This window comes from Neodiprion virginianus, chromosome 2 (assembly GCF_021901495.1).
Source record: "Neodiprion virginianus isolate iyNeoVirg1 chromosome 2, iyNeoVirg1.1, whole genome shotgun sequence".
NCBI classification, from domain to species: Eukaryota; Metazoa; Arthropoda; class Insecta; order Hymenoptera; family Diprionidae; genus Neodiprion; species Neodiprion virginianus.
This window is the reverse complement of record NC_060878.1, coordinates 22,095,763-22,109,221: the sequence shown is the minus strand read 5'-3', so window position 1 is coordinate 22,109,221 and position 13,459 is coordinate 22,095,763. Positions and strand designations below refer to the sequence as shown.

At 36.2% G+C, this 13,459-nt stretch overlaps 1 protein-coding gene across 1 annotated transcript in view; it reads left to right on the top strand.

Annotated features, from left to right (window-relative positions):
- The window catches only part of LOC124298818 (gonadotropin-releasing hormone receptor), a 214,388-nt gene that overhangs the window by 89,569 nt on the left and 111,360 nt on the right, over positions 1–13,459 (top strand). The gene's annotated exons all lie outside the window — the stretch shown is intronic.

Below are 13,459 nucleotides of genomic sequence, written 5' to 3'. Positions count from 1 at the left end.
TTATATTTTATATCTTTCTGCTCAATATTTTGGCCTGAATTTAGTCATTTGGGGGATTTTGGAATGGCTGATCACGAATCTGAAGTCATGACTTCATAATTTCTAAATCCAAGATGGCAAATGCCAGCTTATTTTCTTTGTCTATATTCGTGTCTCTCTCTTAGCCCTAACCGGAACTAACGACGAGGACGTGGAGAGCACCTAGTTCCACTTTTTTTTTGTTTATTTTTCTGTTTTTTGTTGCTTTTTTCTGTTTTTTATTTTATTTTTTTTCTGTTTTTTTATTGTTTTTTTCTTCTACTTGTTTTTTTTCAATATCTCTATTATGACGCACGCACACACACACATATATATATATATATCAATGATAATGATAAGGAACCACGGATTTCAATTATCTCAAATTTCATCTCAAATTAACTGAAATATTTATTTCTAATGTATATTTCAAGGAATATTCCTGATAAAATAAGATTTTACGTGATTGAAATTTTTATTGTCACATTGCCCAATTTCATCGACTATAGCGGATCCACCATTCTGAATTTTCAAAATCCGACTTCATATTCGTGATCAGCGACTCAAAAAACCCCTAGATACGTATTTTCAGAGGCCTTGGTTCAATACTAGAGCTCTGAGGTGATTTTTTAAAAGGTGGGACCGTAGCGGTCCCACTATGACTGAAAGGGTTGAAGCATTGTGTAAAATAAAAGAACATACTATTGAGAAACCAGTAACACGTAGTGGAGCTGCAGGACTGGAAAAAAGTTTTCATCGAATTGAGACAGCTTTTATGTCCGTATTTTAGACCCCACTGTTGGATCGCTTTCACATTATAAGCCAAAAGCTGCAAAGTGTTGATATCGATTTATAGACAGTTATAGAACTCTACTCTTCACTTATAGGATACACTGAATTTATGAGGGACTTGTTTGACATCTACGATGAAAAAGTGAAACAGAAATCCGAAATTCAAAAGTACGATCTGCAACCCTTTTATTACCAGCCAATCGATCTGCCAATATTATGACGAGATTTATAGGCTAAAAAACAAACAATACGATCAGTTGCAGCCATGGAATAATAATAATATTTTCACTATTATATTACATATTAGAGGTGTTCTGCCTCCCTCGCATACCGCTATCAGGGATAATCCTCATAGGTGTCACTTATACATGTCTCCCTCGACATTCTCACAAAAAATAGACCTTGAATAAATAATTACTGAAAAATATCACCAGCTCTTACACTACTTGCCCTTCCTTTAACACGGAAGATCCATAGAAGGTAAATTAAGCAATTCAGATTCCTGACGGTCGCCGCTTTTTGATCGTGAACTCTTGATATAATTTATCACTGACATCATTCACCCACAAACGTGACGACGTAGCCTGTACGCCTGCTAAGTTACGCCGGGGATTTTGTAAGTCTTGTTGCTATGTTTCCCACTGAATTCATTATACATTCGATCATCAATACACTCATAATTCACATCATTCACTCATATGCCAAAGGCTAGTAAAACGAGTTAATAAGAAACAAATCACCTAAGGAATACACATCATTCTACGAGCATCGAGTGTATATGTGGCATTCTCATCAGTTCAGCCACCTTTTTCGGACCCTCTTAAATACCATTCATAAACGGTCACATTTTAGTACTACTTAAAAGTAGTTTTGGTGCATTTGTACAGTTTTTGAAATTAATCAATCTATTCAAGATGATGAATATGTTTTGTAAATCATACACCTTGGATCGAGTGAGCCTGGTAACACAGTTGTTGTGTTTTGAAAGTCGCAGCATGAAACTACGTCATACCTACCATTGCGGCAATATACAGATCGTTGTTACTAAAACGATTTGATAAAGATGTACACTTAGGGACAATGAATCTGAGATGGCTAATTTTTTACACTAGACAGTTCTGTGATGGATTGGAAAATCTAAAAAAAATCACCGATTTTAATATCAAATAGGACTCAAATGTGATTAAAAAAAACTAAAAAAAATTTAAAAATCGTTTGTCAAACGATCTGAAATTCAACGACATTCAATCGTGATATTCCAAACAGACGTGACTGAATTAGTGGAGAATGCTCGGTAAAAGCTTTTCATGTTCGAATTTGTTATCAGTGTAGTTAATAAGTTCATCAACAAGTTTTCGCACTGAAGAGCACGGAAAAAGACACTGCCCGAATCTAGTGAACCAAATTGATCAAGTATTAGAATAGATGGACACTTTCGTATCGGAAGTTCTGCGTGTTGCATGGTAGATCAACCCCTGCATCTCACGTGTATCATTTGCCCACTCACCAATTTTTTTTCATTTTGACCCGTAAAAATTTTGTCAGCAAATCTTAAGGATTTATCAAAAATTCGGATTTCGATAGATGTTGAGCGCCTTCGTCCCGCGCCTCGTACGTAAATATCTCTAATTGCTACTTTCTAACCTGTTTTCCGACCACATCCTCATGAAATCCGAAGTTCCTTGTTATGTAGTGAACAATATCTCGGGACGTCGATCCTCTAACTTCCTGCAACTTCTGAATCGCAGATACGGCCAAAGCCAAAGCCTTTGTTTTCGGTGCATTATTCATTTTAATGTTGTGAGTCCAGGTCACCACGCAATAATCCCCAATCACAAACTGTAGAGCTTACGGCAGTATCTTTATCTTTAACGTACGTCTGCGGAAAAATAAAATGTTTTGATGATCATGGGATACTTTTTGTTACACTTCAAATACGTAATACGTGGTTACGCGCAGGGAAAAGAATTCTTTAACTAACAAAATACATTTTATTGGAGTCCATTCGTTTCAATCTAGTATCCTATTTTTGTCCACATACGATAACGTATTACGTATTACGTATACGATTGTTTGTAACATCAATTCTCCCACCTACAAAATTTCGAGATTTTGTTCTTGTGTCTTATCAAACATAACAGGTACATCCGACTATCACATCAAGGACACTTGGTCTTTTGTAAACAAAATCAGGGGAAAAACAATCCCTCCTGATCACCTGTTAGTATCCCTAGATGTCAAATCACTGTTTACAAACATTCCAACCAATCTAGCAATATCGATTATCAGTAAAAACTGGCCCAATTTGAAATCTCACACCAACATCAATAAAAAAGAATTCCTAGCGGCCACCAAACTTTGTTTAGATTCATGCTATTTCGCTTACAAAGATAAATTCTACCAACAAATCTTTGGCGTAGCAATGGGCTCACCAATTAGCCCAGTAGTAGCGAATCTAGTACTCGAACATTTTGAAAAAAAAATCATTTCAAATCTCCCTTTCAGCCTACCTTTTTACTATCGATATGTAGACGATATTATAATGTGTGTGAAGAACGAAAACCTACAATTCCTTCTTAATAAGTTTAACAATTTTCACCCACGTATTCAATTCACCTTTGAGTTGGAAGAAGTTGGAAAAATCAGTTTTCTAGACACTATGGTGATTAACCACAATGACACCATAATTTTAGATTGGCACCACAAACCAACCTGGTCTGCGAGATACATTCATTTTAACTCACATCATCCCATTAAACATAAAAAATCTGTCGCCATATCCTTATTTGATCGTTGCCTTAGAATCTCAAACCCTCAATTCCTTAAAAAGAATTTAAAACTTGTTGAAACAACTCTTATCTCCAATGGCTATCCTATAAAATTCATTAATGATATCAAAAAGTATAGAGTAGAAAAAATGTACAACTCGATTGATTGGAATTTAGACTCCAACAATCCAACCGATGTTAATGATAAATTTAAAAACTCTATCTCTATACCGTATATAGAAAATCTATCTAGCCAAATCAAAAAAATTCTGAATGACGAGGGAATTGAAATTACTTTTAGAATATCTAATACTACAAAACTGTCTCTGTTTTCTCATCTAAAATCTGTTACTCCTAATTTAGAGAAAATTAACTGTGTATATAAAATACCATGTCGAGACTGTAGCATGAGTTATATTGGACAAACTTCACAACACCTAAAAAATAGAATTCCTAGCCATCGTTCTAATATCAAATGCCATGTCACTGACAGATGTGCTTTAGCAGATCACTCCTTAAGCCTGGGGCACAATTTCGATTTCAACAATTCTATAACCCTAGCTACAGAACCGAATTGGTATAAACGTATCATCAAAGAAATGATTCATATCTTTAAGAACAAAAGGAACTCCGTTAACAAACGTACAGATATTGAACATCTTAGCCACTTATACTCTAACATTCTCTAGTTCACACAATCTTGTTTTCAAATCTTGGCGCCCCTTACTCCGATTGGTCGCCTGCCTTTTGTATTCCATGACTTTCGAACATAGATCAAGATCACACGTGATCAACATAGATTTACGGATCGTTTCCCGCTAACCTTCACTTCCGTCCGGAATGCTGTACCTCTAACGACACCTAAGCATGTACTGGTCGTCATTTTTTGTGAGTAATCTTTTCAAATTTAACTGATCTTTTCCCCAATTCCAATTCCCACATTATTATTAAGCATTTTTTCTGACATATTTCAATTCTCATCAACCAATTTTTCCTCTTATTAACCTTTCTCAAGAATTTTGACACTTAACCTAAAACTGTCACTTTGACAAGTTTTCTTGCAACTGTTTAATTTTTCACCGATTGTTTACAACAACAAATATTTGTTTGAACATATTTCCATGCTCTCAATTCAGAATTGTTGTTTTGAAGCATCCTGTTTTGTTAATTATTATAGAAATTATTCCTGAGGATGGTCGGCAGGGCCCGGCCGAAACGTCGATTTTTATTCTCAAGTCCTTCAAAGTATTAAACTTTCTTCTTCCTGACCGGATTTTCGACAAACTTCATTCTTCAATCTACCTCCTGGTCACGAACTTCTTTCCTGAACACATACGATAACTTCAGTGCAACAAATTCAATTTAGTTAATTTGTCAAGACGATTTATTCAAGCAAATTCTTTGATTCGACAAAAGCATGTGGTGTCGTGATCGAGTGAAGAATTGATTCTAGTAAACCTATTGATATGTTTCGGAAATAGAATCAACTGAATATCATTTCGTTTGAAGTTTATGTATTGTTCTTCCAATCGTATGTTCGTTAACAAAAACTATTCAACACTTCAAATAAAATTAGCACAGGAATCTAGCGAAAAAAAAAGTTACATGGATCGAGTGACATACTTTGTTGATTTAACCGCAGCTTGCTTGATGTAACTAGTTAAATCAGTTGCACTAATTTTTTTACGAGCTAAAAGAAACACCACATGCTTTGAAACAAGTAGAGAATATATTCATCATAAACATGGGTATACTAGTACTATAAATGGCCACTAGGCAGTGAACTTTCTCGCTATAGAAGTAGCTTCAGAGATAGTTACAAAACTGTGTAGTCTGTTAGGAAGTCAGATACCATCAGGATAAATTAGATAAAAATTTTCCATCCGACCTGTTGCCAACGAAGAAAGCATGATATCAATTTTCGAGCCATCGAAATTGATTTAACTAAAAATTAACGAAAACTGTTGACACACGTTCAATTTATACTTCTACATATGCGTCATTGCACGTCAAGCGGGACGGATTTAGTCAAAAATATGCCTTGATGTTTCTGATTCTCTCATCATTTTTCTTCCAAATTCTCTGAGCAAAATGAATGAATCAAACAATTTTTTTCTTTTTTTCTACTCGAATAATTCAAAAGTTACGAGGGGTTGAATTTTCAAAAAATGGACATCATGCTCTACTTTAACGTCGAGATCTCTGGTTCCCTTTTTCGTACAGATTGCAACAAAAACTAATTTCAAAGCTCTTAAATCGTAATTTCATCTTATGTATTTCAAATTTATTGGATAAATGATTTTTCATTTATATTAAGAAATTATATTATTTAAATGTGATTTTCAAGATAATTAACTTCTTGAAAATTTTCAAAAAAATACAAGCGTGTTCCTTGATTCATTCTCTAAGAAAGCTGTATGTTTGAAAGTGGAACTCCGACGTAAACTATATTAAAAAGTGATTGATTCCTGAGGCACGTCACGCATGGCCACAGGCAGGGGCGCGGCAGACTCTGTTCGCGCATAGTTATACGTAATTGAAATTCAAGTCTGGTAACAAACTGTGTGCTAATTTTGCCTTCTATACGATTGGCTTGCAACTCCGAAACACTGAATACATTCCAAGAAATTTTTATTACAGCTGTGACGGGTTTTGAGTCCGCACGAATAATGTGGGGGGGGGGAAAGAGACAATTAGAGACGGGGCGGATGTGAAAGGTAAAACTTGGTGTGTGTATTTTTGCACAAGGGGTCGACTTAAACTAAGAGGTACAAAAGGGTTGTAGACTTGAGCGGTGGCTGATCACGCCTCAGCCCTTAGCGTTACTTAATACTAACTTACAGATACGCGCGCGGGGGGGGGGGGGAGGAGAGTGTGGGAGGTGACGGGGAATATGAGGTCGGAAGGGTTGATATTGCGAGGGGAGGGTGGTGTAGTGTGACGGGGAGTGTGGGGTAGAAAGGGTTGGTATTGCGAGGGGAGGAGCAGATCGGCGGTAGAATGCAGGCTAACCTGGTGTCGTCGGCGTGTGGGTGGGTGTCTCGAGGTGTGGTGGAGTGTAGCTGGGTGTATCGGTGGGTGTGGGTGTGACTCTCTCTCTTTCTTTCTCTCGGTGTGGTTGAGTGTAGCTGGGTGTATCGGTGTGTGGCGGTGACTCTCTCTCTTTCTTTCTCTCTCTCTCTCTCTCTCTCGTCCGCTCTTAGGCTGGGCTGCTCAGGTGTTGCTGCTGTTACTTCCGTGCTCGTACTGAATCTGGCGCTCGGCTCTGCCGAGCGTCGGGGGGCTTCGGTTATGTTCGGGTCTTTCCCGACGGGACAGGACTCACCCGTTCGGCTCTTCCCCGCGGGTTTGGGGTTTGTTATGACTTGCACTCTAGGTGCAACGTCACACAGCTTACACTGAATTTCTCAGAAGGTTATAGATATCTAGTAATTGCCAAGTTTTCAGGATATTCCGAGTAATACAATATCAAGACCCATTGTCTGAACAGCCGTTTGTGTGAAGCCTCAGGCATAAATTTTGGACATGAACTGGGTTCTTACCAGGCTCTTAGAAATCTCCTTTTATTTACCCTTTCAGGTATTCATGACCTCCCTGCAATAGCGGAATGCATTCTATTGTTTGACTATTTCAGTATCGTTTTGATGCTTACTGGAGTCGCTCGATTTTCTGATCACGTAGCTTCAAACAATTCACAAGTGTTTTATATTTTTTGAAGTGCTTCGAAATTAAATTTTCAATATTCATTATGGCACCAAAACAGATTAGTTATGACCGTTGCTTCAACCCGTTCAATCTAGAAAAGCATTGCAGACAATCCGTAAAAGATTTGAGACGTGTACTTCCCACGATGCTACAGAAGTTGAACATAAAAAATTTGGCAAAGTCCGCAAATGTGAGAATTTATTGTCAGTTGATACTTACAAAAATACCTGAAATCGATAAAATCAGTGATAGTTCTTCACTAACAAGTGAGGATCCTCAACGTAATACCAGTGCGGTAATTCAATCGTTAAGTGCCGAAAAGAATTCTTTTAAATTGACCGTTACTGGACGAACATTACGTATCATTAATCCTCCAGCGCTAATTAACTTCAAAATATGAAAAGAATTCTACGCCAAGGAAAAGATCTGTGGATATTTTAAAACTAAATGAGAGTTCAATTAAAAACAACATCCTTACGACAAACTGAAAAAATTGCGCAAAACACTAACTTCAAGGGTATTTCATATTAAAGATGACATTGAAACGGAATCGGAAAAAAACAACAAACAGTCAATTAATTCAATAATTAAAGGAACAGTTTCATTGTACAAAAGACCAGAAGAAGAAAATTCGAATTGTAAAAATATTTCAAAATTGGTAATTTCGCAACATTCATAAAAATTTTGATGTTGCGGACCAGATGATTACCGCTGCCTAAAAAAATTAGAAGAACACGAAATCTTATCCACCCCCAACGTGAAGACTGGTTAACTCATTAACGCTCACACGGACGTAAACGGACACTCGCAAAAAAAAGTATCCGGTAACGAAGTAAAGTAAAAAAGTATAAAAGTATATATAAAAGTAAAAAAAGTATATATAGTATTGGATTTTTATACATCTGATCTCATTAGTCGTGTGATGGCAGGTGAAAAAAGGTAGACACAAACCATGGTCAGTAATTCCTTTGAAAATAATGATTTTGATTTGATGATTTCAACTATTTTCATATTTCGCGTGCCTAGAATGACCTTGTGTTGTAGATCACTGAATTTGCTTCATAGTCAGTAATAATGTCGTAGGAAAAAAAATGCATTGTTCCATTTAAAAAAGTGGCGTTGACCTTGACGTAGCTTCAGCGCCTCCACCAAAAAAAAATAAAATGATCCAGTATGACGGCCTTTTTGAACAATGTAACTTTCATCTGAAACTTGTTTGAGTATCATCAATAGTTTGAGTACTATTGCTCTGACACACTTTAAATGCCCCACCCTGTATATCATACGAAGGATACGTTTTGTGCGCTTGAATAACTCTAATGTTTAGTCAGTGCAAAAGATTTTGTGAAACAACAAACGTTACTTGCTTCAACCATTGAAGTCTTCTCTCCACAGAACATAAAATAGAATGAACTTAATTTGTTTGAAACAGCAATTTCATATTTTTGAAACAAAGCGATTGAGGTGCGTCCAATTAGATTTTAGTTATTCCAGTTACACGTTTTGTTGACGCAAAATTGACATTTTCGCAAGCAACTCTTGCCACGTTGAATAAATTGATAGTCAGCATAATTATTTAAAGATTTGATTCAATTCTGTATTAAGTTGTCACAAGTATTTAGTCCGACAAAAGTATTTCGTCGAATCGAGTAAGTATTGTGTTCACCGTATCTAACTACAGAATTTAGCCGAATGAAACGAATATCATTTGACTCAAATAATCCTTTCTCTCCGTGTAAATGCGTGGAGTGTATGTTCCAATTCCTGGTTATTTAAGGGTATGTAGTTGCGATGGTTTTGTTGATAAATACAGAAAATAAAGATGACATTACAGCTGCAATCCTTAGATATTTATATATATCTAGATCTGTTAAGTATTCGTTTCATACGGTACCGTGGAATACGAAAAATATACCTAATCTTGAAGTGAAGGGTGAGCGCATTTTACAATTTCTGAATATTATATATAATCATCATACATAATTTCTTCAAATAAGACACTTCGACAGTGTAGTGTATTACTATAGTATTTAGACTAAGCTATAACTATAATTAAATATGTACACTTCTAACCCATTACACTATTGAAGTCAGTCTATAACGGAACGTATACGAGTGAATAGGTATCACCTATCACTAGAATAATGTAGACATATCTGAAGGTTTTTATCACAAAATAAGAGCGTCTGAACCAACAACATGGAGTACAATTTACTTTGAGCATTTACAAGCCCTAAAGACAGTATTTGTCGCAGCTCCTCGCGTCACCTTACGAGCCAATGCAATTACCGGAAGTAAAATCAAGTTCACTCAAAATATGTTGTTGTGACTACTTTTTTTAAAGGGGGTTCACTAGTTCGGCTGCTGCGGGGAACAAAGAGAATAATTACGTTGGCTCTTCTGTGAAACCCATGCATAAAAATTCAATTTTCTCGTTTTCTTACGATCAACGGCGTGGACGAGAATTCGTAAACAATTCAATTATATGTTTACAGTTTTGATGAGAATGTTGAAAAAATTTTGAATATTACTCGGCATTTATATAAAACTAGCAAAACCTTCTCGAGTATTGAATGATTTTCTCATGCATAAACTTGATGTGAAACGCCGTATATTTCAGATTCAAAGAAATAAGAAAAAACGTTTAAAAATTTATTTTCTATTCTTCAAGAGTGCTTTGGTTTGGCAGAAAAAAAATGGATAATTAGCGTATTTTAACCGTCGGAGAATAAATCACGAAAATCAGTTATTTTTCGACCCGTTACACTAGCATGATCTCTTGATTGCACAGTGTATATCTTGCAACACATACACGTTATGAAATCAAATTTCATATGCCTAAAAAAACGAATAAGAATTTTGCGCAACATTGCCATTTGGAGTTTGACAATGAGCTTCTATATACATATACGGCATTTCATATATAATCGACCTGACCAAAACCTTTACCTTCTCAGATCTTGGTGAGATCTTTTCATCAATTAATAAGACTGTATGTGAATTTTTGTAGATTTTGATTCGAACATGTTTGGAAGTGAGTAACCGACAAAGCATATTTTCAAGTCTACCACCTCCGATTTCAATGGAGTTGTAACTCAAATACTATGAACGATAAGAAGAAAAGTTGATGAAAGAGTTACACTATATATTTAAGTTGATTTTTAAGTCATAGTCTTCAAAGCAATATGGCGGCTCTTAAAATTTGATATAAAAAAACTAAAATTCATTAGTTATTTAAATTTCTCAATAACCACCCGTTTCCACTAAGATTTTAGATGATACTTCTTTCTAAGTACAGAAAAATGTGTATAAATTCAGTATCGGACCGAATTCAGTTACAAAGCTATACATTTTTTTCGTATTTAACGAAAAAAAAAAACATAAAAATATTAATAAGAATGTTTCACGCTTCCAAAAGCACTGCGCAAACTCAAAAGAAACAGAGAACAAGATCAAACCTGTTCATTTGATGTATCACGAAGACTATATGAGTCGATAGCTATGAAGTTTCTAAGCTAAATTCAGCCCCATGTTGAAGTTTATACACGTTTTTCTACACCAACAAGGATATTGCATTGGTGAAAATGTGATTATTTTCAACCGTATTGCCACTGTTTGTAATCGAACAATTTTGATACATATCATTTTCTCTGAACGTTAAAAAATCGACCACACTCAAATTTTCTTTTGGATTTTAGGGCTGTAGCGTATGATGTTCATTCGATTCAACAGTATTCAGAAGAAAATTTGTAAAGCTGGACAGTTAATACTTTTTATAGGTACATTTAGTGGATGAGCACCCTCAAAGTATGGTGCCCTTAAATTCGGGGATATCTCACATCTCTCATATCTTTACGGCGGCGGGGAGAGGGGAGTATGGGCTACTTATCTTCATACCAAATAATCTGAGATCTCGACAGAACTGTTGCGTACCGTCAATTTATTTTCACTGGAATCACTGTCAGGATTGCTAATTGCACTATCGTATGTGTTCCTCCCAAAACCCTAAGATCCTCTGTTTACAACCTTATGTTGTTATACTTAGTTTTCCCAAGATATTTCAGCACTCGAATGCGACCCTCATAAATCTATTTCTATCTCAATTTCACTCGGTATTATTTTTCTGCGAGTCCAATATTTTTGCTCTTTGCTCTAAAAATTGACCTTCGTCTGCTTATTCTTTTGCCCATGGGGCTTATAAATTTTCAATTCCGTGGCGATCTCCCACCTTCGTTATTTCATCCACCGCAGCCTTCCCGTTCCAAATAACATCCCACGTAATTTATTTGCCATCGATGCTCGCCACTTGATAGCAGTAAATTACAGCAATTGAGAAATGTGCCAAGGTACACTATTTCTGAGGCACATCACTGCCTCTAACAACGTGATTCAGCGTAGTTGAGCACTTGCTGTTTACATTGGGTTGGACAAACACTACGAAAAAGAAAAATAGAAAGAAAACGAAGTGATATCAAAGGAATTTGACGACCAAAAGAAAACTGTGGTTTGTTTTGACAAAAGCACACGCTTGTCAAATTGCTTATCAGGAAATCAAGAATCCGCGGCTAAGCCAAAGTTCGTACATTTTTACCGTGCAGATGATCATATCAATTTGCATATGGATGTTAAATCACATGACATAGGGGTGGAAAAAAGTGAAATAAGACTCAGTTTGACGGAATAAGTGAGTACTATCAACTGAATTACTGGGGTATAAATGGATATACAGTATTGGGTGTAATTAATTAATTACAAAGTACAATTGTACTTTATAACTGAAAAGAACATTAATTGCACATTGCAAATGTATTTTGTAATTGAGTAAAAAAAAAAAAACGATTGGAAATTACAATTGTCATTGTCATCCTTTTTCGAATCAAGTAGAAATTACAATTTCAATTGACATCCTGTTATCGTATCAATTACAAATTGCAATTCTAATTGACATCCCTTTATCGCATCAGTTACAAATGAAAAAATTAATTGACACTTTTTTCAAATCAATTACAAATTACAAAAGTAATGATACTTTTTACGAATCAATTACAAATCACAAAAGTAATTGGTACTTTTTTTAAATCAAATCGTACACTCTGTTCCCGCATGAAGCAAACAGTGGTCGTCGAGCCAATTAGGGTAAGAAGATAGTCGAAACTCGGTGGAAAGTAATTTATTATTGTTTCGGCAAAGTTGCGAATAGTTAAATGTGTGTCTCGCGACACTCAAAATCGTCCTCGCACATGTACGCGCACTCGCGTGCAATGTTTACTTGCTAGTCGAGGAAATAAAGCACTAAAAACGGCCCAACTGTCGATTTTTTGAGCAGTAAGACGGATTTTAATGCGGTTTTTTGCATTCGCTTCGTAAGAGCGCCTACAAACTTTGTGAACTAAATTGATTAATTAATTTTTTGAAAATATATTATGGCATTAATAATATGCATTTTGCAAGTGCACTTCCAAGAGACACTTAATAAAAAATTTGCTACTCGGGGGTTTTTGGGGTCGCTGAACACGAATATCGCCACGGCAACCGTCTCCGAGGTACCTGGTGCCCAGGGTGGACAGTATCAACGTCTTCTCCTAGAGTTTTGGCGAAAATTGTGATCGAATTTGTCGAAACTCGTTGCTTGGGGGTTTTTGGGGTCACTGAATACGAATATCGATACGGCAACCGTCTCCGAGGTACGTGGTGGCCAGGGTGAACGTTTCAACGTCTTTTTCTGGAATTATCTTGAGTATTATCATTTTTACCTCAATTAAAGTATATTGTTCTTAATTCAATCACAAATTCGATCACAATTTTCGCCAAAACTCTAGGAGAAGACGTTGATACTGTCCACCCTGGGCACCAGGTACCTCGGAGACGGTTGCCGTGGCGATATTCGTGTTCAGCGACCCCAAAAACCCCCGAGTAGCAAATTTTTTATTTAGTGTCTCTTGGAAGTGCACTTGCAAAATGCATATTATTAATGCCATAATGCATTTTCAAAAAATTAATTAATCAATTTATTTCACAAAGTTTGTAGGCGCTCTTACGAAGCGAATGCAAAAAACCGCATTAAAATCCGTCTAACTGCTCAAAAAATCGACAGTCCATTGCTTTATTTCCTCGACTATGCCGTCTCTGCGTCAAATCTCGCCGCTTGCCCGTATCGCGACTCAAAACCTATCAGC